The following is a 23,773-nucleotide window of genomic DNA, read 5'->3' as shown; positions in this document are numbered from 1 at the left end:
AGATGGTCTAAAACGAAATTTCACACAGTCTTTCTTCCTTGCGCCTCAGGACAAGGGCTACTTTGTTTTAAACGATGTATTCAGGTACTTGGACAAGCCTCCACAGCCAGAGACAGCTAACATATTTATTAATGGCATCCCGGAACAGACTTCCAAGGTTCCTGCTCCTGAGCCAGCTGCAGAGTCGACACCTTCACCAGAACATATACTTCTTCAACCAGGGGTTCTTCATAACTCTGATACCAGAAGTATATGTGTAGTCAGACCATGGAGAAGGACCAGTGAGGAAAATACAGTCCGGCCTCGGCCTCAGGGAAAATGACAGAGGCTTTTTTTTCTGGTAGCGGGTTTCTTCGGACAGCAAGAAAGACTTGCTTGAAAACGTTTACCCCGCAGATGCGCAGGACAATCAATGAGAGGCAGCGGTGGAGAGGCAGCGAAACCAATGTTGGGATCTGAGCCTTTGTCAGGGGTGGAGAGGCAGCGAAACCGATGCGCAGAGAATCAATGAGACGCAGGATAGAGGCAGCGCTCAGGTATTCATGCGCAGAGAATCAATGAGAGGAGTTACGACTATTCTTAGGACTGGCTCTGATACCATGTCAGACCAGGAGTAACTCCAGGTTAGGCAAAAATCTGATTTCATTTATTTCATTAGGTAGTTATTGTTTATATACATGATTTTTGACTGATCAGTTCATCTTCTTGATGACTGTTCACATTCCGGGTTTACCCAACCGCTGAGGATTAGGTGGCAACAAGAAGTTCCAGCTCCATGAGGACCTGCTTATCACTCAGTTTCTTGTTCTCTCGTTCAAGATATGAAATGACATACTTGGCTCTCGCTAAGTTGTCCATCAATGCTTGGAGTTGAGCCTCTTTCTCCTGTATGATGATGTTTTCTTTCGTTGCTTCATCCTGAGCCTCCAAATCAATTGTCTCTATGCCATGATGAATATGATGTTGTTTTGTCTCATCATGCTCCATCAAATCAAAATCTGTCTCCTCTTCCTCATAATCTTTGTCTCCTCTGTCCATGTTTGTCAAATTTTGAAGTTGTGTAACCCTAGAGAAGGTATGGAAGGAGTGAGTACGGGTGATTAGGAATAAGGGAAGGGGAAATGATCTTTATGGGTATTTTGGTGGACTATACAAGCATGAAAATGAGTGGGAGGGTATGGACCATGAAAATGAGGGAGAGGGACTAGGGTTTTAGGATATTTCTTTGGGGATGAAGGAATAAGGGATATGGAGGGATATGTAAAGGGGGTTAGGGTTTTGAGAATAGGTGAAAGGAGATATGGGAGGGATAGAAAGGGTTTTTAGGATTGAATGATGGGAGGGATAGAAAGGGTTAGGGTTTTGAGGCATACATAGAGGAAATTATAGGGTTTCACATTAGACTGGCAAACTATCCTCAAATGCATTAATTGAAAGCCAAGGATGAGGTTCAGGGGCAACACTTACTTGCTTGAGGGGTAAAGAAGACAAATTTGGTGATTTTGGGTGGCAAGAAGTCGTTTTGGCCCTTGCTGGTGTTATAGATACAAATCTCACTTTTGATATTTGTGATGCTACATTCATGGTCTAGGGCAACCCCTCCTTCTAGACCTGGTCCAAATACTTAAAAAACAGTGTTTTACCCCCTATATGTGACATTACCTTGAGCTAAACGCGAGTGTACGTGGGTCTGTGTATACCCAACCTGTGTATATGTTTTAAAACACTTAAAAAATTAAATCTCCTTAATTTCAGGCGGAGATCACGGGTTTTACCTGTTGATTACCTTTTAGTGCCCATGGCCCAACTGTTCCCAACGAATTCCCAACTAAAAAATTGCTTTGGGAGAAGTATAAAAAGGCTTCAATGGGAAGGCCTAAAGGAGGAGAGAATAGAGAGAAAAATCATTATGCTAAGATTATCCCTGATCAGGTCTGAAGATCCTTGTGCTTCCAGCACTTCCCCCATCATAGGAAACCCTTGTTTCCTTGAGTTATGATGTATTTTCACTAGTTGAGATATCCTTGTGTGAGTCATGGAAGGAGCCTTTTGAAGACTTGGGATTGGACGGATCCGGAGGACGGTTCTGCTTGGAGCCAGTGAGAGGAAGATTCAGGTGATATCATTCCTTGCTTTGTTTTAGTTATCTGCAATAAAGAAACATTTGTCTTGTTCCCGAAATCAATCTTCTTCATGCTTATGATGTTGTTGTTATGGTTTGCATATGAATAGTTGTTTCAATTGTATAACTAACTACCTTTCAATATGTTATGAAGTTGATTTCTATATGATGCTTGGTCCATATACTGCTATGCTTCTTTGAATTGATTGTTTTGCAAGTTTAAGGATCGAAAGGAACTCCAAGAGGGTTTGGACCCTGGCTGGATCTACCCGAACGAAGGACCCCCAGGTGCACCTCTCTTCGCGTAGTTTGCTTATTTTAGTATCATGGTTGTGTGGAATGCTTTTTTTTTACTGTAGATAACCCCCGCTCTGCTAGGGTATTGACCCAAAACCCTAGGGGACTTTGTCCCTCAACAGAATTGGCGACTCCACTGGGGGAAAAATTTTTGTTGTTCCTAGTTTGGGTTAATTTAAGCCAATCAGGGCTCAGCCTTTGATTTTCTTGCTATAACTGAGTTGTCTGTTCCTATAGGAACTTAGACTTTAAGTCTGAACAGTTTCTTCAGACCCTTTTTTTGCTTTTTCTTGTGAACTGTTATATACGCAGTTTTGTCAGGTTATAGAAGCGTATGTACGCAAGTTTCCCCATATGAACCCGCGTATACACAGGTTTCTTTGGGCTGAATCATGTATACACGCAGCTATGCATTGACACAGTCGCGTATACCCTAATTTTCCAAGATTTTTGCAAATCTTTCTTGTTCAGTAAATTTGTTTGTTGGTCTGAGTGTTTCCTGAGCAGTCAAGTTTGGTTGTCAGTCTCTATTTTTACAGCAAGTTTCCGGTTTCGAATTCTCTCCATTTGTGGAAAGTTTTGGTCTTGTTTTGTTTTGTTGCAAGTGTCATCATTTGTGTTTGAGCACATGAGATTTCTCTCTGAGAATCTTGGTTGTTTTGGTCTTCTAGGGCAGAAAGATTGGTTTCAATCTTTGTGACAAACTTTATCTTTGTGATCTTCTTGCTTTGTGTCAAAACTGCATCTTGTGGCCATTTGCTTTTCTTGCTTTTTGAAAGTTGTTGAGTGACAATTTTGAGAGTTGTCTTTCTTGATCTTTTGATCATTGTCACCAAGCTCTTTTTGTTGCTTTTTGGTCATTGAGAGCATCTTGAAACACCTATTTTGTTGAGTTTTTGCCCATTTCGAGTTGATAACTTGCAAAGTGTTTTTGTTGCCTATTCTTCGGTCTCAAAGTTTTCAATAGTATTTGGAGCACTTTTGAAAAGTCGTTTTTTGATTTTGACTTTGAAGAAAACTTCTCGAAAACTTGGTTTTTGCTTTCTTTGTCCTTGTTTTGGTTTAGTTTCTTTTTGCGAGTGAAAGTGCATTTTTGTTTGTCTTGTGATTTGCTTTTAGTGTTTGGACGAAAATGAGCATTAGCAACTTATATTCTATCTAAACATCTTAAGTGGCTAATTAGAAGCGATAAACAAGTTACTTTCATTCTTTGCTTTAGAGTAGCCTTAAGTTTTTTGCATCAACGTATACTCATTGCATTAGGATAGTTTGTGCATCTTTTAGGGCATCCATAGTTTTTGTTAATTTTTGTGAGTGTGAATCTCGTTAAAAGAAAAGAAAAGAAAAATCTATTGCTTTCTAAGAAGTTCCTTAGAACTTGGTAGAAATTTCTTTCATCGAAGAATGAAACGAGTGAATTTTCATATAGTTTGGTTTTTATTAATTTCTTTTGCGTCGAAAAACACCGCAAGTTTCATTTCCGCTTATCCCTTGACTTAAGAACAGCCCATTAAAAAACAAGCGCTAATTAAAATATTCTAGAGCTTTTTTATATTGTCAATTTAGACACACCAACAAGTTTTAGGATATTTTAGGGCCTTGGATGCAAATCCAATAGCACTAGGGAGACTAGGAAAGCTCCGGATCTGGGAGTTAAGCACGAGGGTTTTTGAAGATAAGCAAGAGAGATACCCCCTCTCCTAGTTGTTAGATCTTACCTCAATACTATTCCAGCTGGCTTCTGACACAAGTTGGTAACCTTAGTTGCTTCTCCTAGGGATCTATAGAGGTGGTTATGGAGGGGAATCCTGTGGCACCTGAGGTTGACGTTGTATCACTCTCAGCAGTACATCTGGAGGGCACCCTTGCAAAGCTTGGGGGCTTGCACCAACACAGGCTGTTGTTAGGAGGTTAGCGTAACTTCCTCTGTTACCTTCGTTGGTAGGACTGGGCCGTCATTATCCTAGACTATCTTAGGAAGGCCCCTTACTTCACTTTCTTGTATTTTGGTGTCTGGTCCTCATCAACCAGAGCGGAAATACTTGAAAGTTGTTTGACTGGCTGACATCTTTTAGGGACTTTTTAGTGTGTGCTCTGTGTTCTTAGTTGGCATAAATTTCATTTTTTCTTAAGTCTTTAATTAGATCTTAATAAAAAATTCAAAGTGGCTGGTCGATCGCTTAGACGGTCTCGAAGACTTCGTGGTATTTCACCACCAAGTTTAGAGCCTTCTCTTAGAAGGCATAGAGGTAATACTGCTAGTGGGTTTCATCCCGTGGTAGCCAACGCATCAGGGATTGATCCTCCCCCTAGGGGCATTAGTGTTCAGGATAGGCCTGGTACTTCCGTAGAACTAGAGAGGAACACCCCAGTTCTTTCTCGAGTTCTCTTTCAATCAGAAGATAACATTGAGGTAGAAGAACTCCCAGAGTCATTAGTGGCTCCAAATTCTCCTCTACCTTCTAATCATCCAGACGTATTACAATACGTTGGGACTCCGATGCATAGACCGTCAAGTCTAGGTCATATTATGCACTTACCTTCAATGACCACCACTGGAAGCATGGCTTCTACCACAAGTGCTACAACCATGTAGACTCCAACATTAGTACAAGGGGGAGGAACTATTTCCATCCCCTCTGCATCTTTATTTGGGTCTTTTGCTAGCACATCCTTAGTTGGGTCTACCTCCATTCCTTCTATGAGTGGAAATTCCCAAGCCAATGCATCTAGTTCTGGATTTTTCCTGTTTGGCACCCATTCACAGGGTATTCCGTCAGTTCCATTTAGTGCCTCCACATCCATGATGGGTGGGTCAGCTTCATTTTAGGGTTTTCCTTTTGGAAGTGGTCATATACCACATTCCAACCCGACAATAGGATCTATGCCTTTTTCTTCTACAGGTCAAGGTAGCAATCCCTTTCAAGGTTGGACTAACCCTGCGGTTAGTGGCATAGGAACTGGGAATCCGTTTTTCGGCCAACAAGGGAATAGGCCGTACTCCACAGTTAGTTCATTTCAAAGTATTCCTCCCTTAGCTTCTGCTTGGAATCCTTATCAGGGGTTATCGACTCCTTATAATGCTTTAGGAGGGAGCTTCGCTGGTTATGGAGGTTTTTCAGCCAGAGATGGTCAAACTCCGAGTTTTGCTAGATCACAAGGTTCACCTTTTGGTTCAGCTGGTTCTGCTGGTTACTTTGGGCAGCCTAGTGCCTTACAAAATCCAGGCCAATCTTTTCAGAACTTTGGGAACTCCACCCAATCTGGGTGGAACCCCCAAGGTCCTCCTAGGCTTCCTTTTCTGGCAACGCTGAATTTGCCAGATCTCACGAAATTGACAAACGATCCAATCAAATACAATTCGGCCTGGCCTCTGGTCCCAACCAAACTCCCATCAGACATTCCAAAATTCAAGGGGAAGGGTGGTGAAGACCCAGGCGACCATGTAACCACATTCCATTTGTGGTGCTCATCAAACTCCCTCATCGATGACTCGGTTAGGTTGAGACTTTTTCAATGCACCTTAACTGGAAATGCGGCCAAGTGGTATATAGAGTTGCTAGGGGGAAGTTTTACATCTTTCACCGATTTGGCCAACATTTTTCTAAACCATTTCCAGTTGCCCGTCCGTTATGATGCCGGAACTGAACTTCTAGCCAATTTTCATCAGGATACGACAACTCACATTTCTGATCATATTTAGGAATGGAGACAAAGAAAGAGGCTCATTAAAGCCGAAATTCCTCTTGAATACCATCTTGAATGGTTTTTGAAATCCTTACAACCTGAAATCTCTAAGGATGTCTCTCTGTCTGGAGTCTATTCTGAAGAGCAAGCTATTTTTAGGGCCCAACAGTTAGAATTGATTTACTCTCAGTCTGGGATTCTACAAAAAATCTTGCTTGATGCTCTTGGGACTAAGGTTGATATAGCCAATTCAAAGCTAGGTCCCCATGTGGATGGTATCATTGGATCCATAGACACCAATGCGGTGAACCTATTGAGCCAATTGCAGCAGTTGTCTTTACAAACTGCTCCTACCAATCAGGTCACATTGTCTAACCCTTCGTCTTCTCAACCCTCTTTCGTTAATGCCATCCAATCTTCCAACCCAAAAGGAAATCAAAATTCCAATGGGAAAAAGAAAGGACGAGGTAAGAAAAAGAGTCAAGATGGGAAGACTGATGCAAATAAACCTGGCAATAATGCTGGTGGTGGTGGAAATGAGTCTAGAAAGAAAGTCAAGTTTCCATGCAAGCTATGCAGTGGAGACCATTTAACTCATCTTTGCCCAAAAATTCAAGATGCTTAGTGCTTGTTAGGGCAGCAAGGGACTTCTAGCTCTCAAGCTGTGTTAACCAACCCTTTTCCCCAAGGGCAACAGATGCTTGCTGGCGTGAATTCAAATCCTGGTACCTCTGCAGGGGGCAACCAGGAAGGGGATAAATCATCAAATGTTTTCATGATGGGTTCTAATGTCCATGTGGCCACTCAGTCATGTGATTACGGTGAAACTGAAACATCCAAGGACAAATCTGCTCCTAGAACTACTGACCTTCATATTGAGCGACCCTCTGTCGAGACTATACCTAGGATACCGAAAGGTTCCGCTAAATGCGCGACTATCAATCCTAATGCTAGGGCCACCCATAATTACTCCATTGTTGAGGATTTGGCTCAAAGTCCATGCGCTATGTCTGCTTTAGAGGTCCTCCAGTTGTGTCCATCTCAACAAAGTGCTTTGCTTTCGGCAATAGGGGTAGTTGATCCAAATAATTCTTTAGTGCTCACTTTCGACATGATTAATGTCAAAAAGCGACTCCCTCATCACATGGCTTTTCAAATAAAGTCTACATACCAGAAAATTAACATTTTTCGAACCGTTATTGATGAAAGAGCTTCCACGTGCGTCATGTCAATGTCATGTTGGAAGGCCATTGGATCGCCTTCGGCTATTCCTTCACCCACCCTCCTGATAGCATTTGACGGGCATTCTCATAAGCCGCATGGAATTATCCCAACCTTTCCCTTATGTGTCGGGGGGAAGCTCATTAATATCGAAGTAGAAGTCATTTATGCTAACCTAGACTACAATCTCCTCTTAGGAAGGAACTGGGTATACGAAATGGATGTCGTTGTTTCGACTCTGTTTCATGTCATTTTCTTTCCTCATTAGGGGAAAATTGTTAAGGTCGATCAATTGGATTATTCTCCAGCTGATCCTCGAGCAACTTCGGGTTCTACTATTCCCTTAGTGAATAACCCTCATCTGCCTACTGAGAATATGGGAGTTGGGATGTATTCTTCATTGATGGATACATTTGATTTTCCCTCTCGTATCGCTAGAATCAATGTCGTTTCATCATCCAAGGAGTCTTCACGGGAAGAGTTCTTCCAAACTCAATATTTTTCAGACCCTTGGACCTTGCCTTCACCTACGACCACATTAGCTCAGAATGAAAAGTTGGTGGAATGGCATTTCCTATGTCTGCAGCAGAGCTTAGATATCAGTCTATCGTCAACTCTGCAGACAACCATTCTACTTCTTTCTCTAAAGAGGAATTAGATGGTGATGTGGCCCCAACTTGGACCCTTGATTCTACCTCCGCTATGGACTGCTTAGATACGGTTTTACCAACCGAGGAAGCAATCCTAGAAGTAATGATGGGTGTAGATCGACCTTGGGAAGAATTACACCATCGTTCATATTTTCTTCCTCCGTTGTAGGAAGTAGAATCTACATTCTCCGAGCTGTTTATTAGTGATGTTTGTACAATGTCAAATCCTTTGGCTCCAACACACTTTCGTGCCGAAGGTAATATGTCGGTGATTTCAAAAACGATATCTATAAACATCTCTAGGAACCCTAACGTGATCGAGAATGTCTTCATCGGAGCCAAATGTTCCCTTGAATAAATTCAAAGTTGCACCGACCTTTTTAAGGAATTTCGAGATGTATTCGCTTGGTCTTATGAAGAAATGCCTGGCATTGATCCATCCATAGTTCAACATGAGATCAAGATGTATGAAAATGCTAAGCCGATTCGTCAGAAGCTTCGACCGGTTAATCCTAGGAAAGCAGCAACTATTAAAGCTGAAGTAGAGAAGCTGCTCAAGGCGGGTTTTATATACCCTGTTCCTCTTACGGATTGGGTTTCTAATCCAGTCCCTGTAGATAAAAAGCAAGGAACAATCTGAGTATGCATTGACTTTAGAGACCTAAACAAAGCTTGTCCCAAAGATAATTACCCCATGCCATTTATTGATCAGATTATTGATGAATGTGCGGGTAATGAGATTTTCTCCTTCATGGACGGTTTTTCCAGTTATAATCAGATCTCTATCCATCCTGAAGATCAACATAAGACAACTTTTATATGTCCCTGGGGTACCTTTGCATACAGAAAGATGCCTTTTGGTCTTAAAAATGCTAGAGCTACCTTCCAGCGGGCCATGTCATATGCTTTCCATGACATCAAACATATCATCGAAGCATACTTGGATGATTTAGCTGCTCGTTCTCGAAAGAGAATTGATCATCCTAGTCACCTTCGATTGGTTTTTGAGCGATGTCGATTTTACAAGATCTGGTTGAATCCCAATAAGTGTGTTTTCGTGGTTACATCTAGTCGGTTATTAGGGTTCATTGTGTCAACTGAAGGGATTCGAGTTGATCCCTTCAAGGTAGAGGCAATAATTTAGTTGCCTCCCCCGTCCTCAATTCGACAACTTCAAAGTCTTCAAGGGAAGGCTAATTTCTTAAGAAGGTTTATAGCGAATTATGCCAAGATCACTAAAGGGTTTATGCGTTTGCTACGGAAAGGAGTTCCATTCGTATGGGACGACTTTGTGCAGCGGTCGTTTGATGCCTTGAAAAAGGCATTAGTCTCCGCCCCACTTTTGAGTCCACCGGATCATGGTAGGGATTTCCTTTTATATCTCGCTGCTACAAAATCAACCATAGGTATGTTTCTCATTCAGGAAGACGATGCTCTCATGGAGCATGTGATTTATTACTTGAGCCGGGTCTTGGGAGGTCCTGAGCTTCGCTATTCTCCTGTTGAGAAGTTGGCTTTGGAAGATGTCCATGCTATCCAGTGGCTCTGCCATTATATCTTGCTACGCAAAACTTTTGTCTTAGCGGCAGTCAATCCATTCCAATTATCCTCAGTAGGCGAGTGATTGGGGGCAAATTTAATCGATGGATCATCATTTTACAAGAATTCGATCTCGAGTTCTTGTCTGCGAAGTCTAAGAAATCTATGGTTTTTGCGGAGTTAATTTCCGAGCTAGCTTTTGGAGAGGATACTGTTTATGAGGAAAGTTTTCCCGATGAACATCTATTCCTCATCTCTTCAGTCGACCCTTGGTATGGAGATATCATTGTCTATCTCCAGACTTTGAAGTTTCCATTTACTTTCTCTAAGGATGAATGCCGAAAATTACGTCACCTGGCTAAGAACTATGTCATCATTGGTGATACATTATATCGTCAAGGGGTTGATTCAATCCTTAGGCATTGTTTAACCTTAGAGGAAGCAGAGTCAATGCTCAATGATTGCCACAGTGGAGCTTGTGGTGGTCATATTTTAGGGCTTGCTACAACCCAACGTATCTTGTGTGCCGGCTACTTTTGGCCTTCACTCTTCAAAGATTGTGTTGAAGTGGTCAAACGCTGTCATCCCTATCAAGTTTATACTTGGAAGATGCGTGCACATCCAGTACCTCTTTTCCTCGTTGTCACTGTCGGTCCTTTTACTAAGTGGGGTATTGATTTTACAACTTGTAATCCGCCTTCAGCATCGAATCACAAGTACATTATCGTGGTCGTAGACTACTTCACGAAGTGGGCTGAGGCCATGCCCACCTATAAAAATGATAGTGAAACAACAATATTGTTCCTTTTCAATCAGATTATCTCAATTGTCACGGACCATGGCAGTCATTTCCAGAACCAACTAATGGTTGAATTGGCTCTTAAATTGGGTTTCCGGCAGGGGCACTTGTCTCCATATTATCCTTAGGCCAATGGATAGGTTGAGGCAGTGAACAAAACCCTTAAGACAATCCTGCAAAGGAAGATCAATAAAAACCGGTCCAATTGGCATCTTATGTTGTATCCGGCTCTTTGGGCATACCAAACCTCGGTAAAGACTGCCACAGGTTTTACACCTTTTCACTTAGTTTATGGGCTGGAATCTATCTTCCCCATTGAATGCAAAATTCCATATCTTAAGTTAGCTATTGAGCTCCTTCCAGAGACCTCTAGTCTCGAAGAGCGCCTCCTTCATTTGGAACATCTCGATGAGCAGCGTCGAGATGCCGCCACAATCAATGAGGCTCATAAGAAAAGGGTTAAAACTCAGTACGATAAAGTTGTCCATCCTCGAGTCTTTTCTGAAGGCGACCTTGTCTTGGTCTATGACCAAGATAAGGATGCCTTGGGGGTAGGCAAGTTCAAGCCTATGTGGTATGGTCCCTTTATAATTAAACAAGTTTTAGAAAAAGGGGCATATGAGTTAGTTGATTTTGAAGGAAACAAGTTGGCAGAGCCCCGAAACGGGCTCTACCTCAACAAGTACTTTGCTTAAGTAGCAACTAGGTAATGGCTCCTTTGTATATTTTGTGTTTTTGTACATATCTCATTGGGAGTTTTTTGATATCAACACTTTTTGGTCTTCTGTGGCAGCTGTTGACGGATGACTTGGTCTATTTTGGATTCGCCAGTATTTAAGGGTTAGGTTGTTGCAAAGATCATTTACTTACATCAATTATTTGCACATTCGAAGATCTCATAATTGGTTAGCAGATTCTATCACTAATCAAGCTTTAGACTGGTACATGATTCATTCATCACAATATAATCAAGCATCAAAAAGTCGAAACTATATATATATATATATATATATATATATATATATATATATATATCATAAAACATCTCGAGTGTACATAACTGTGTCCAAAATAATATGCAAAAATTGGGACTCAAATGCCCATAATCATATCTAGTACATCTAATGCCCCAGCTCAGGATGAGCGGCTAAGTATGCGACTACTGCTTTGGCCACACGCCTAAGAGTTCGAACCCAGTCTCATGGCATGCCAACCACGTGACGCTGCATATCTATAGGGAGATCCTATATAGCCTCCATCGGTACTCGGTGAGTTAATCTCACCAAATGTCGTTGAACTGTGTGTAGGAGTCACTCTGTATTGACAACTGCCTCTTCGGCACCTCGACCACGATGTCCATGCCGTGGGAATCCATCTGGTCATACTGGCCCAATATCTGGAACATGATCATCATATTAGTCATTTGAATCCTGTCAAAAATATTTTTCAAAGTTCATTTTAATATTTGAAAAATCATAAAAATCATAAAATCATAAAATCAAAAACATTTGTTACCTATATTGCCCCATCCTGCGACTGGTGGTAAAGCTAGATTAGGATCTCCTCAGAAGTCCAAGCCAGCATAGGGCTAATCATCCACTGCGATGATCTGTGGCTCCCACCAGGAGAAGAAGTTATTGTCAAAAGCAGTCCGTGGTACGTCCCCACCTCCTAGTCATTTCATTAGGTCAGCCCACCTGCCCATCCGTGGATCTCGCGGGCTCTAATCGAAAATGATACTCTAGGGCAGAGTGCTGGGACCCTCTCAAAAAAGAAAGAGCACAAAATTGTTCCATACCCAAATTTTTTGGTCTGGCCCTTTTTGATAGATGTTAGCTGGCTCTTCAAGTTGGTGAGAAGAGGAGTACACCAATCAAATACTGTGGTGAGACAGTCTACCGCCAAGCTCATGGCAAGTCGTGAAGCTTGGTGTAAGGAAGCTGATCCATTCACTCTGGCTATAGTGAACAGGATGATCCTCAATGATAAACTCTCCACGTGCTTGATTGGAATTTGGCTTCCAATCTTTTCTGGATGACCCAGGCAATATATATGCACATAGTCCTCGATAGAGAGGCTACCTCGTGATCTGCCCATGGAATGTACTACCTCTCCCCTCTGAGAAAGGCCTGTGATGAAATAAATATCCTCAATCTCTATCTTTAATGGCATTTGATCAATCATGAATGAGTCATCCTCAATGCTCTAGTAGTGAATGAGCATTTCGAGCAAGCGAGTGTTTGCCTTCATATTTGGCATTTTGAAGAACTTTAGCAAACTGCATCCTCTTAAGGCATCCAAGGCCTGTGGATCGTTCATAACCTCATCATCCACTATGGCATGCTCTCTTTCCCTCCAAGTGACTGGCATCCTGAAGAAAAAACAAGTTTGGACCGTTAGTTTTTTGTTTTGAATTTTTAACGGTGTATACGCAGGCCTGTTTAATGTTGGGTTGTGTTATATTCTTTCCATGTAGTTAATAGGGGGTTTGAAGGGCACCCGTAACCCCACTTTATGGGGTTCGGGGTAGCGCCCCAGAAAATTTTGGTTTTGGACCCTATGTTTGGTTGGGCGGAAACACCTATGGTTTTGTGCATGATTTTCACACATGTTTTTGGACGCAATGGTTTTCGGTCCATGATATTGGATGCGATGGTTTTTGGTCCATGGTCGTGGACGCGATGGTTTTTGGTCCATGGTATTGGATGCTTCGGCATGTATAAACATGTATTGTAACATTGAAAGGAACATAATGAAAAATCAAGCTGGTAGTCCCGGTTTTGGGATCCAAGGGAAAATCTCTGTGTATATGCGTTTTATGTGTTATTCTCTCACATTGTTTATTTTATGTGTTTTAGAATTCGTATGCAGGTAATTTCTGTACGGGGTTAAAACCTACATTTGGTATCAGAGTAGTTTTGGCTTCAAGGGGATGCCTTTGTTGCTGAGGGGTTTTGCTTGGGCCTGTGGTAGACCCTGTTCAGTGGGAGATTTGCGAGATCGGTTCTAGTGGTGAAAAAAGATGGCGAGCAATGGAAAGATAGAGATCGAGAAATTTAATGGTCAGAGTTTTGAGTTGTGGAAACTCAAGATGGAGGATCTGTTGGTGGATAAAGATCAGTGGATCATGGTAGATCCAGGTACTAAACCAACGGGAGTGTCCGATGAAGAATGGAAGAAGTTGGATCGGAAGGCAAAGAGCACAATATGATTGTGTGTCTCAGATTCAGTATTGTTGAATGTATCAGGGGAAGCTACAACAAAGGCTTTGTGGGACAAGTTAGGGACTTTGTACCAATCTAAGTCTCTGGTGAATAAACTGTTACTACGGAAAAAGCTGTATAACCTGAGGATGAAAGATGGAGACTTGGTGACAAAGCATCTGAACGCATTTAATACTGTGGTCAGTCAGTTAGCATCTGTTGATATTAAAATTTTAGATGAAGATAAGTGCATCAGTTTGTTGTGTTCTCTACCAGATTCTTGGGATAGTCTGGTTATTGCATAGCAACGCAACTGCCTTGCAGTTTGATGAAATAGTCTCAGCCTTGCTGACGGAGGAGATGAGATGGAAAAATATGGAGAGCCAAAATGGTGATGCCCTGTCTGTACGAGGACGGTCCCAGAACAGAAACAAAAATAAGTCATTGAGTGGGAGATCTAAATCTAGAGGGAGATCTAAATCTCCAGGAAAACCTGTAAAGGTGGTGTGCTGGAAATGTGGAAAGGAAGGCCACTTCAAAAGGGATTGTAAATCTAAAGCTCCTAACAAAGGAAAGGGATCTGATGAGGCTCCTTCTGTAGAGGCGAAAACCACCTCAGATGAAGGTGGGGATGTGTACTTGGCTTCTTCAAGTACACATGTATATCATGAGGCATGGTTGATTGACTCAAGTGCATCCTTTCACTCCACTCCCCATAGAGAGTGGTTCTGTGAGTATGAGAAATATGATGGTGGTGAGGTCTTCTTGGGGGATGACAGGAAGGCTAGAATCATCGTTCGTGGAAAAGTAAAGTTGAAGCTGCAAGGTGGAAGGGTTAGAACACTTCCGAGTGTTCTGCATATTCTTGCATTAGCCAGAAATCTGATTTCTGTTAGTAAGCTGGATGATGCAGGTGTAAAAACAGTGTTCGAGAAGGATACCTGCAAGATGGTTCGAGGAGCACTAGTATTGAGGTGGGGAGTTTAGATTGGAACTCTATACAAGCTACAAGGTAGCACTATTGTTGATGGGTGCAACAGTTCCATGGTTCCTGAAAGTGGAGCAGAAAATCTAGTGGTCTCTGGAGAAAAGGCCATGCTGTGGCATCAAAGGCTTGGAAATATTGGAGAGAAGGGCCTTCGAATACTTCATGGTAAAGGTATGGTACAAGGTATGAATAATAGCTCTCTGGATTTTGATTTATGTGAAAATTGTGTATATGGGAAGCAGAATCGGGTGTGTTTCCCCTCTGGTAGTAAGAGGGCGAAACATATATTAGAACTTGTGCACAGTGATGTGTTTGGACCTGTGGAGGTTCCATCACTGGGTAAGTTTGTCTACTATGTATCATTTATAGATGACTTCTCAAGGAATACATGGATATATTTCCTTAAGAAGAAATCTGAAGTCTTTGATAGGTTTAAATAATTTAAGGCTCTAGTGGAAAACCAGACAGAGAAGAAGATAAAGGTGCTGAGGACAGATAATGGTGGAGAGTTTTGCAGTAAGGAATTTGAAGAATTTTGCAAGAAGTGTGGTATAGCACGGCAAAAGACTACTCCATATACACCTCAGCAAAATGGAGTTGCAGAAAGAATGAACAAGACGTTGATGGAAAGGGCAAGAAGCATGCTCAGTGGTGCCGAGTTAGGATAGGAATTCTGGGCAGAGGCGGTGGATACTGCATGTTACCTGGTTAACATGTCACCTTCATCAGCGTTGGAGGATAAGACTCCACAAGAGGTATGGACTGGTAAGAAACCCTCTCTTTCACATCTGAGGGTATTTGGATGTGATGCATATGTACATGTTCTAAAGGAGAAAAGAACAAAATTGGATAGTGAATCTGAAAAGTGCATCTTTATTGGGTATAAGGATGGTTTAAAGGGTTATAAGATTTGGAACCCAGTAACACGGAAGGTTATGTACAGCCAAGATGTGGTGTTCAGAGAGGTGAAAGATGTTATTAAACATGAATTCCAACCAAAGGAACCTGAGAAGATAGAGTTTGAGCTAAAGTAGGAAGAATCAGACTCTACAGCAGAGGAGGAATCAGAAGATGAAGAGCCACAAACTCTGGGTGTGAGAAGATCAGTTCGAGAAAGAAGGCAGCCAGAAAGGTATAGTCCATCTACTTTTTGTTCAAATTTTGCTTTGTTTGTTACTGATGATGATCCTAGAACTGTGAAGGAAGCAGTGGATTCTGAGGATGGAAAACTCTGGAAAGAGGCCATGGTTGATGAAATGGCATCTTTGCACAAAAGTGATGCTTGGGATTTGATGGAGTTTCCGACTGGAAGGAAACCCATTGGCAACAAAAAAGAAGACAAATGTAGAAGGAAAAGTGGAGAAATACAAAGCTCGGTTGGTAGCAAAAGGTTATTCCCAAGTGCCGGGAATTGATTTTGGTGATATTTTTTCTCCTGTTGCCAAGGTAACTTCTATTAGATTACTTTTATCTGTTGCTGCTGCTTTTGATTTTGAGGTAGAACAGATGGATGTGAAGACAACATTTCTTCACGAGGATCTGGAAGAGGAAATCTACATGAAGCAACCTGAAGGCTTTGTGGTGAAGGGTAAGAAAGAACTGGTATGCAAGTTAAAGAAGTCTCTGTATGGGTTAAAACAGTCACCAAGGATGTGGTATCAGAAATTTGATACATTTATATGGGGACTTGGATTCACTAGAAGCAAAGCAGATCACTGTGTGTATTTTAAATTAATTGGTGATCGTGTTATTTATCTGTTCTTGTATGTGGATGATATGTTGCTAGTTGGAAATGACAAAGAAATTATCCAGGATTTGAAGACCCAATTGTAATCCAAATTCGACATGAAAGATCTTGGTGCTGCAAACTATATTTTGGGAATGGAAATTAAAAGAGATCAGGGAAGAGGAAGCTCTGGTTAAACCAGAGGAAGTATGTCAAGACAATACTGCAGAGGTTTAATATGCAGGATAGTAAACCAGTGAAGGTTCCTATTCTTGTAGGTGTGAGGTTATCTGCTGAACAGTGTCCCAAGACACAAGAAGAGGAAGAGGACATGTCCCGTGTTCCATATGCAAGTGCAGTCGGTAGCCTGATGTATGTAATGGTCTGTACTAGACCAGACATTGCACATGCAGTGGGAGTATTGAGCAGGTTTATGTCAAAACCAGGGAAAGAGCACTGGACAGCAGTGAAGCGGGTTTTCAGGTATTTGCGTGGCACTAGTGATTATGGTTTGTGCTACCAAGGAAGACCAGGATTGGACAGAGTGTTTGATATTCATGGCTTTGTTGATGTAGATTGGGCTGGAGATCTGGATCAGAGAAGATCTACAAGTGGGTATGTGTTTAACCTATTTGGAGGAGCAGTCAGTTGGATGAGTAAGAAACAATCTGTAGTGGCATTATCAACTACAGAGGCAGAATACATGGCAGCCGCTCATGCAAGCAAGGAATTAGTTTGGTTGCAGAGATTGTGTTCAATTATGGGGTTAGTATAGGAAGCTATAAGGATAGAATGTGACAGCCAAAGTGCAATTTTCTTGGCAAAGAACCCTGCATATCATTCAAAGACAAAGCACATTGATGTTCAGTATCACTTTGTGAGGGATATGATAGAAGACAAAAAGGTGTTGCTGGTAAAGGTTGACACTTTGAAGAATACTGCAGATGCATTGACAAAATTTGTGAGCTCTGAGAAGTTCTCTTGGTGTAGAGAGACAATGGGCATTTCAGTGCTGGGAAAATGACTAAGCTCTCTTGTGGCCCCCTGTGGAAAGAAAACAACAAGTGGGAGAATGTTGGGTTGTGTTATATTCCTTCCATGTAGTTAATTGGGGGTTTGAAGGGCACCCTAACCCCACTTTATGGTGTTCGTGGTAGCGCCCCCGAAAATTTTGTTTTTGGACCGTATGTTAGGTTGGGTGGACCCACCTATGGTTTTGTGCATGCTTTTCTCACATGTTTTTTGGACACGATGGTTTTCGGTCCATGGTATTGGATGCGATGGTTTTTGTTCCATGGTATTGGACGCAATAGTTTTCGGTCCATGGTATTGGATCCTTCGACATGTATAAATATGTATTGTAACATTGAAAGGAACATAATGAAAAATCAAGCTGGTAGTCCCGGTTTTGGGATCCAGGGAAAATCTATGTGTATATGCGCTTTATGTGTTATGCTCTCGCATTGTTTATTTTATGTGTTTTAGAATTTGTATGCAGGTAATTTCTGTACGGGGTTAAAACCTACATTTAATACACAGTCGTGTCTATGGCTTGCGTATACGTGGGTTGCATATAGCCAACCCGCGTATATGTCGTAACAAATTTTTTGACATAAATTCAATGGTGAAACTTGAATTAAATTTTTTAAAACCAATCACAAATGAATGCAAGATGAGTTTAAGGGTTACTTGGTGATTTTGGGAAGATTTGAACAGTCGAATTTGGTAAATGGCAAAGCTTGCTTCTTTTTCTCCACTCCTTGTGTTCTCAACTCAAACGATAATAATGGTGAGTGAAAAACTATTTTATAAGCTTTGAAAATGTCAAATTTTTTCAAAACTTGATTTTTTTGGTCTCATGTAACTTTTAACTTGGGAGCTTGGAATGTCGAGAATGGTTTGATTTTCAGGACATTTTGGACGCTTTTTCGACAGTTTCGAGTCGGTTCCATAACTGTTGACCCGTCATGGCATGTATAGTTTTCTTACTAGCATACATATTAGGGAAGCCATTTTTCTGTTGCATTATGCATACTAGCCTCCATTTGTCGATACACTTGCCATAGGGTCGATCCCATCGTGTTATGGTTCGTAAACCATCTTCACTCACCAATTTTTAAATCATGGCACGATGGTAGAGCCATCCTTTTCATGGGCATTGTAGTTAGCACCTCACTGACATTTGTTGCCCATGCTGCTTCGATTTGAGTAGGCTTGGGAGTCCTCTGTAGTCCTGCCATGACTTATGCGATGAAGACTCATTCCTCTTTGCTTCTTCGCTTCATTCTGGCCTTATACCCTAGAGGCTCCTTTGTGTTGAGTTGTACTACTGCATTGCATTTTGACCATTTGCACCTTTTGGCCTTGAGCCGGCTTCACTTGGACTCGTGTTTAAGCCAAGTTTTTACTATGACGTCTGCAAAATCAAACTTGCATCCACTTGAATTCTGCAACTTGACACACCCTGATTCGTGGAAGGAACATACCTTTGAGTGCCTTTGACCAGTTTTTGTCTCCCTGCATTGAGCATAGGATTGTTCCAATCCCAGGAACTAGATCATTTGTTTCATTGAAACTCGTTCTTTCCACTGTACTATAGCATTCTTTTATTCTTTTTCCAGCTTAAAGAAAAAGAAAAAGAAATTATATATTCCAAAAGGAGTGGGAACGGGACAATATTTCCATTTATTGTTGGCATCTAGATTCAGTTGTGTTGCCCTTTAACAAAGCACTCAAAACAAAGTCTCCTCCATTTGGGCAGGATTTAGTTTGACTTAGGTATGCCTTAACCTTGTTATTTAGTTAGTTCTCCCCTGATTGGTTACCTCTTCCAATCATATGGAGATTTCGTTCATGCCTCCTACATGACGAACTTATACAGAGTCATCATATGCTACCACATAGTCACATTGAGTTGTGCTTTTGTTCAAGGGAAGTTAGCCTGAGTTGGCCTCTCTACATGTCTCTTGACTCATCTTTTAGTCGGCCATCCCTGGTTGTCAGTGTCTTGTCTATCATCACATCATTTATATTGGTCCTTTACTCGTGCTGGTTTGAGAAGGTCTCCATTGAATTCTTGCTGGTGGGTCTTGTCCTTATCGACGACGACATCTTGCTCTGAGGACATGACTAGAGCTGCACCTTGGCTCTATTTTCATTATTGATAGGTCACCTTGTGCTCATCATCGATCAGTATCATGGGTCTTTGACTGAGTGGTTTCCCTTGTGTTCGACATCAGCTTACACTATCACAAATTTGGATTCGTGCAGTACCTTGGTTTCCATTTGACCCTATTGGTGGATACCTCACCTTTGTGTCAGCTTTCATTATTGGTTGGTTCAGAGGGTTTCTGTCGTGTGCTAGCCACATCTTGTGTACAACGAAAACGTGCTTCGGTTGGGTTACTACATCTTTTTTGTTTGATTCCTTCCACATTATTGGCCTACGGGTTACACTCGCGCTAGATTGATGAAGGATGCCTTAATGCCTTCCTTCTAGCGGATCTTTCCCTATCGACTACGACTCATTGCTCTGGGGCAAAGATCTAGAGTCCATTTGGCAGTACCTTGGGGTTTGCAGTCATTAGTGGCAGATCCTTTACTATCGACAGTGGGAAACCATCATTGTCTCCTAATTGATAGATTCTTACAAGTGTTCGACTCTAGCTCATTTATTCACACTTGTTAGATTGTACTGGGTACCTTGACGCTCTTTATCATTATCGGTGAGTAGTCTCACGTTTATTAACAGTATACATCAATGATTGATAATCAAACAATTTCTCACATGGTTGACTTCAGATCATTTATTCCCTTGGTGTAGAAATGTACCACGCGGTCAGTGAAGGCCTCGGGTTGCATCAACATTCATTGATTCACTTGACAGTTGCTCCTGTTGCTGCTAATTGATACCACTCCACCTTATATGTTGCAGTCATTCACGACGACATTCTATATGCTGGCACTTGAGTTTGCAATGTAGTACCCTCTTGCTCCATCATGGTCATTTGATTCTTTTGGGATCAGTCTTTGATTTCAGTGATCAGATTCATCCTTCAGCATCATTGACATTTTTATATGTGATATTCAGACATGCACTTGTTCGATCGTGATCAGATGATCCATTATGTATTTTCCAGTCTTTTATACTTGTACACTTAGTGGATCCGCTTGTACTTGATAAGCGGACATGATTTACTTTATTTGAGCATGGGTATGTTTGCCTCAGACAGTGTTTCTTTCTGATCTCCTTTTGTGGCTTACAGGCTGAATTCTGGTGAAGTCCTCAGTTTTTGACAGGTTTCCTTTCCATGCACTTACTTACTACATTTCGGCCATCATGTACCCCTTCTGACCTCATATATTAGGGGGCATCTGTTATAGATCCAAATCTCACTTTTGATATTTGTGATGCTACACTCATGGCCTAGGGAAACCCCTCCTTCCAAACCTAGTCCAAATACTTAAAAAATAGTGTTTTACTCCCTATACGCGAAATTGCCTTGAGCTAAACGCATGTGTACATGGGTCTGTGTATACCCAACCTGCATATATGTATTAAAACACTTAAAAAAATTAAATCTCCTTAATTTCGAGCGGAGATCACAGGTTTTTCTTGTTGATTACCTATTAGTGCCCGTGGCCCAACTGTTCCCAACGAATTCCCAACTAAAAAACTACTTTGGGAGAAGTATAAAAAGGCTTCAATGGGAAGGCCTAAAGGAGGAGAGAATAGAGAGAAAAATCACTCTGCTGAGATTATCCATAATCAGGTTTGAAGATCCTTGTGCTTCCAACACTTCCCCCATTACAGGAAACCCTTGTTTCCTTGAGTTATGATGTCTTTTCACTAGTTGAGATATCCTTGTGTGAGTCATGGAAGGAGCCTTTTGAAGACTTGGGATTGGATGGATCCGGAGGATGGTTCCGCTTGGAGCCAATGAGAGGAAGATTCAGGTGATATCATTCCTTGCTTTGTTTTAGTTATCTGCAATAAAGAAACATTTGTCTTGTTCCCAAAATCAATCTTCTTCATGCTTATGATGTTGTTTTTATGGTTTTCATATGAATAGTCGTTTCAATTGTATAACTAACTACCTTTCAATATGTTATGAAGTTGTTTTATATATGGTGCTTGGTCCATATACTGCTATGCTTCTTTGAATTGATTGTTTTGCAGGTTTAAGGATCGAAAGGAACTCCAAGAGGGTTTGGACCCTGGCTAGATCTACCCGAATGGAGGACCCCTAGGTGCACCTCTCTTCGCATAGTTTTCTTATTTTAGTATCATGGATGTGTGGAATGCTTGTTTTTTACTGTAGATAATCCCCACTCTGCTAGGGTATTGACCCAAAACCCTAGGGGAATTTGTCCCTCAATAGCTGGCCCTACACACAACGTCTCCTACAGGCTTGCAGTGCCTTTCTCTATGCACAACACCATTGTTTTTTGCACCGGGAAAACTGGCCTAGGCGCAACGCTATGTCCCTATGTGCAGCGCTCCGGCCTCTGTGCGCAATGACACCTCAATTTTTTCCTCCAAATTGCATGTTGATTTTTACTTCCTTCCCAGTGTCCATATTAGGTGTGGGATAGCTTGTTGGAAATCTCGTTGAGTCTACTTTTCATATCTGCCTTTAGGTTTCAATTTGGAGCTCATTTCACCTGTCAAAAACTCAACCTCCCAAAATGGGTCAAAAAATGCAGAATGAGGGTGAAAAAATGCAGAGTGTTGTTGCAGGAAACTTTTGGAGGTCTTAGTAAACTCCAAATTGAGTGCATGCTAGCTCATTGGAAAGCTATGTTTGTCTAGTTATCATTTGACTCATCAACAGGGGATTTGTAGAAATCAAGGGAAATGAAGGGGATGAGGGGCTTCTAAATTCTTGAGAAACTTTTGGGAAGTAGGGAAGGATGTTAGGAAGCATGGGAAAGTGGAAATTCAAGGATTGAGTGAGGGGAAGGGGTCCAAAAGGGAAAAACACAAGCCTAACCTAGAAAAGTGTCAAATTGTAGCAATAGGCTAGGGTTTGTGGGAAAATGATGAATTTGAGGGATATCAGTGATGGGAAGTGTTTAAGAAGGTATATTAAGGATAGGGGAAGGTGTATGAGCATCAGGATACAAGTTTTGTTGATTATTTGACCATCTAAGGAAAATCACCTTCAAAACCTAGGAGAGGGAAATGAGCCTTACCAAGCACAACTGAAGCACAAAAAAGGTGTAAAATGACCCATTGGAACTTGAAATAATGATGAAAACTCTTTGAATGATGGTACACTCAGCTAAGGGGTGACATGGACCAATACTTGGAAAACTTTGGAAGGAGTGAAAACAATCCTAGACCTAATACCCAGTGACCAAATTTTTACTTGAAGACTCACTGAAATGAAAAAAATTGACTTTGACACCCTAAGACCACTTTGTAAGAGAATGTTTGATCACTAGTGGAAGGCTGCAAAGACTAAAACTAACACCATCCACTTCACTGTGCATTATATACCTTATTCAGTGCTTCGCCACACTTTGTTAAATGCTTCCGCGTGGATAACCTTCTGCACACTCGTTCTCTTTGAAGGCGAAGTGTTGGGGAAAATCCCACAATTAAAAATGGAGGACTGTGACTCTTTAATGACAAAAGTAAATATCTATAGTTTGAGTTGAGAAAGTACGTATACCAAGTCTATTATCTAGAGAGCGGAGTTATGAGATTGGAGCCGCACCAGTGGGCTATAGGATTGCAGAGATCAGGCTTTCTAAACATGCTGTATGTGACAAACTTTGGTAGAAGCACATCAAACAAAACCTGTGTTTACTATTGGTGCATGATGGATGCCTGTGGTTGGGGAAGAGGATCAAAATTGATGTGATGTTGATAAAAAGAATTACTGGATTGCCCTACCAAGGGAAGGACCCCGCCGAAGAGTTTGTTGGTAAAAACGAAGACAAGGCAATGACACAGACCATGGAGAATAAGTTTGGGATTATCAAGAAGTCGTGTGGTTACGATATCAACTCTATCGGCGACCAAGGGGTGTGCTTCTCCACAAACATTTTAACAGGAAAAATAATGAGTAAATGTAGAGAAAATAAAGTCCATGCAGTCATTATTTCTTTGGCTGTGCATTGTAGTGTTGGGGTTTAGTTCAACTGGGTCAGGTACTTATGCAAGGAATTTTTGGAGGATTTCCACGAGGCACAGGAGGAAGGCACAACATTTCATTATGTGTGGTTGATTTTGGTCATTTCACTGTTAGCATGGAAGGAGTCAGAGGACTCACAATTTTTGCCAGTCGAAATAGATGTATGTGAAGCCCTGTGGTATGCCTCACTATGGCATACCAAGGAGCTATTGCGTGCGTAGGAGAAAATAATTTTCTTTGTGCTATTGGACATGGATTTACACATGGTGGTGAACTAGTGTCCTAGGTTATCACCTGGCTTGTATGAGCAGTATTTCAAAATCGCAACATTCGAGGTAGATTTTCAGAGAGTATACATCAAGGCTTGAAAGGATCTAATGGAGACATGGCACCCTTTTC

This window comes from Pinus tabuliformis, chromosome 6 (assembly GCF_031772625.1).
Source record: "Pinus tabuliformis cultivar Carrire ecotype Pingquan chromosome 6, CPIR1, whole genome shotgun sequence".
NCBI classification, from domain to species: Eukaryota; Viridiplantae; Streptophyta; class Pinopsida; order Pinales; family Pinaceae; genus Pinus; species Pinus tabuliformis.
Note: the sequence above shows the minus strand (reverse complement) of the source record.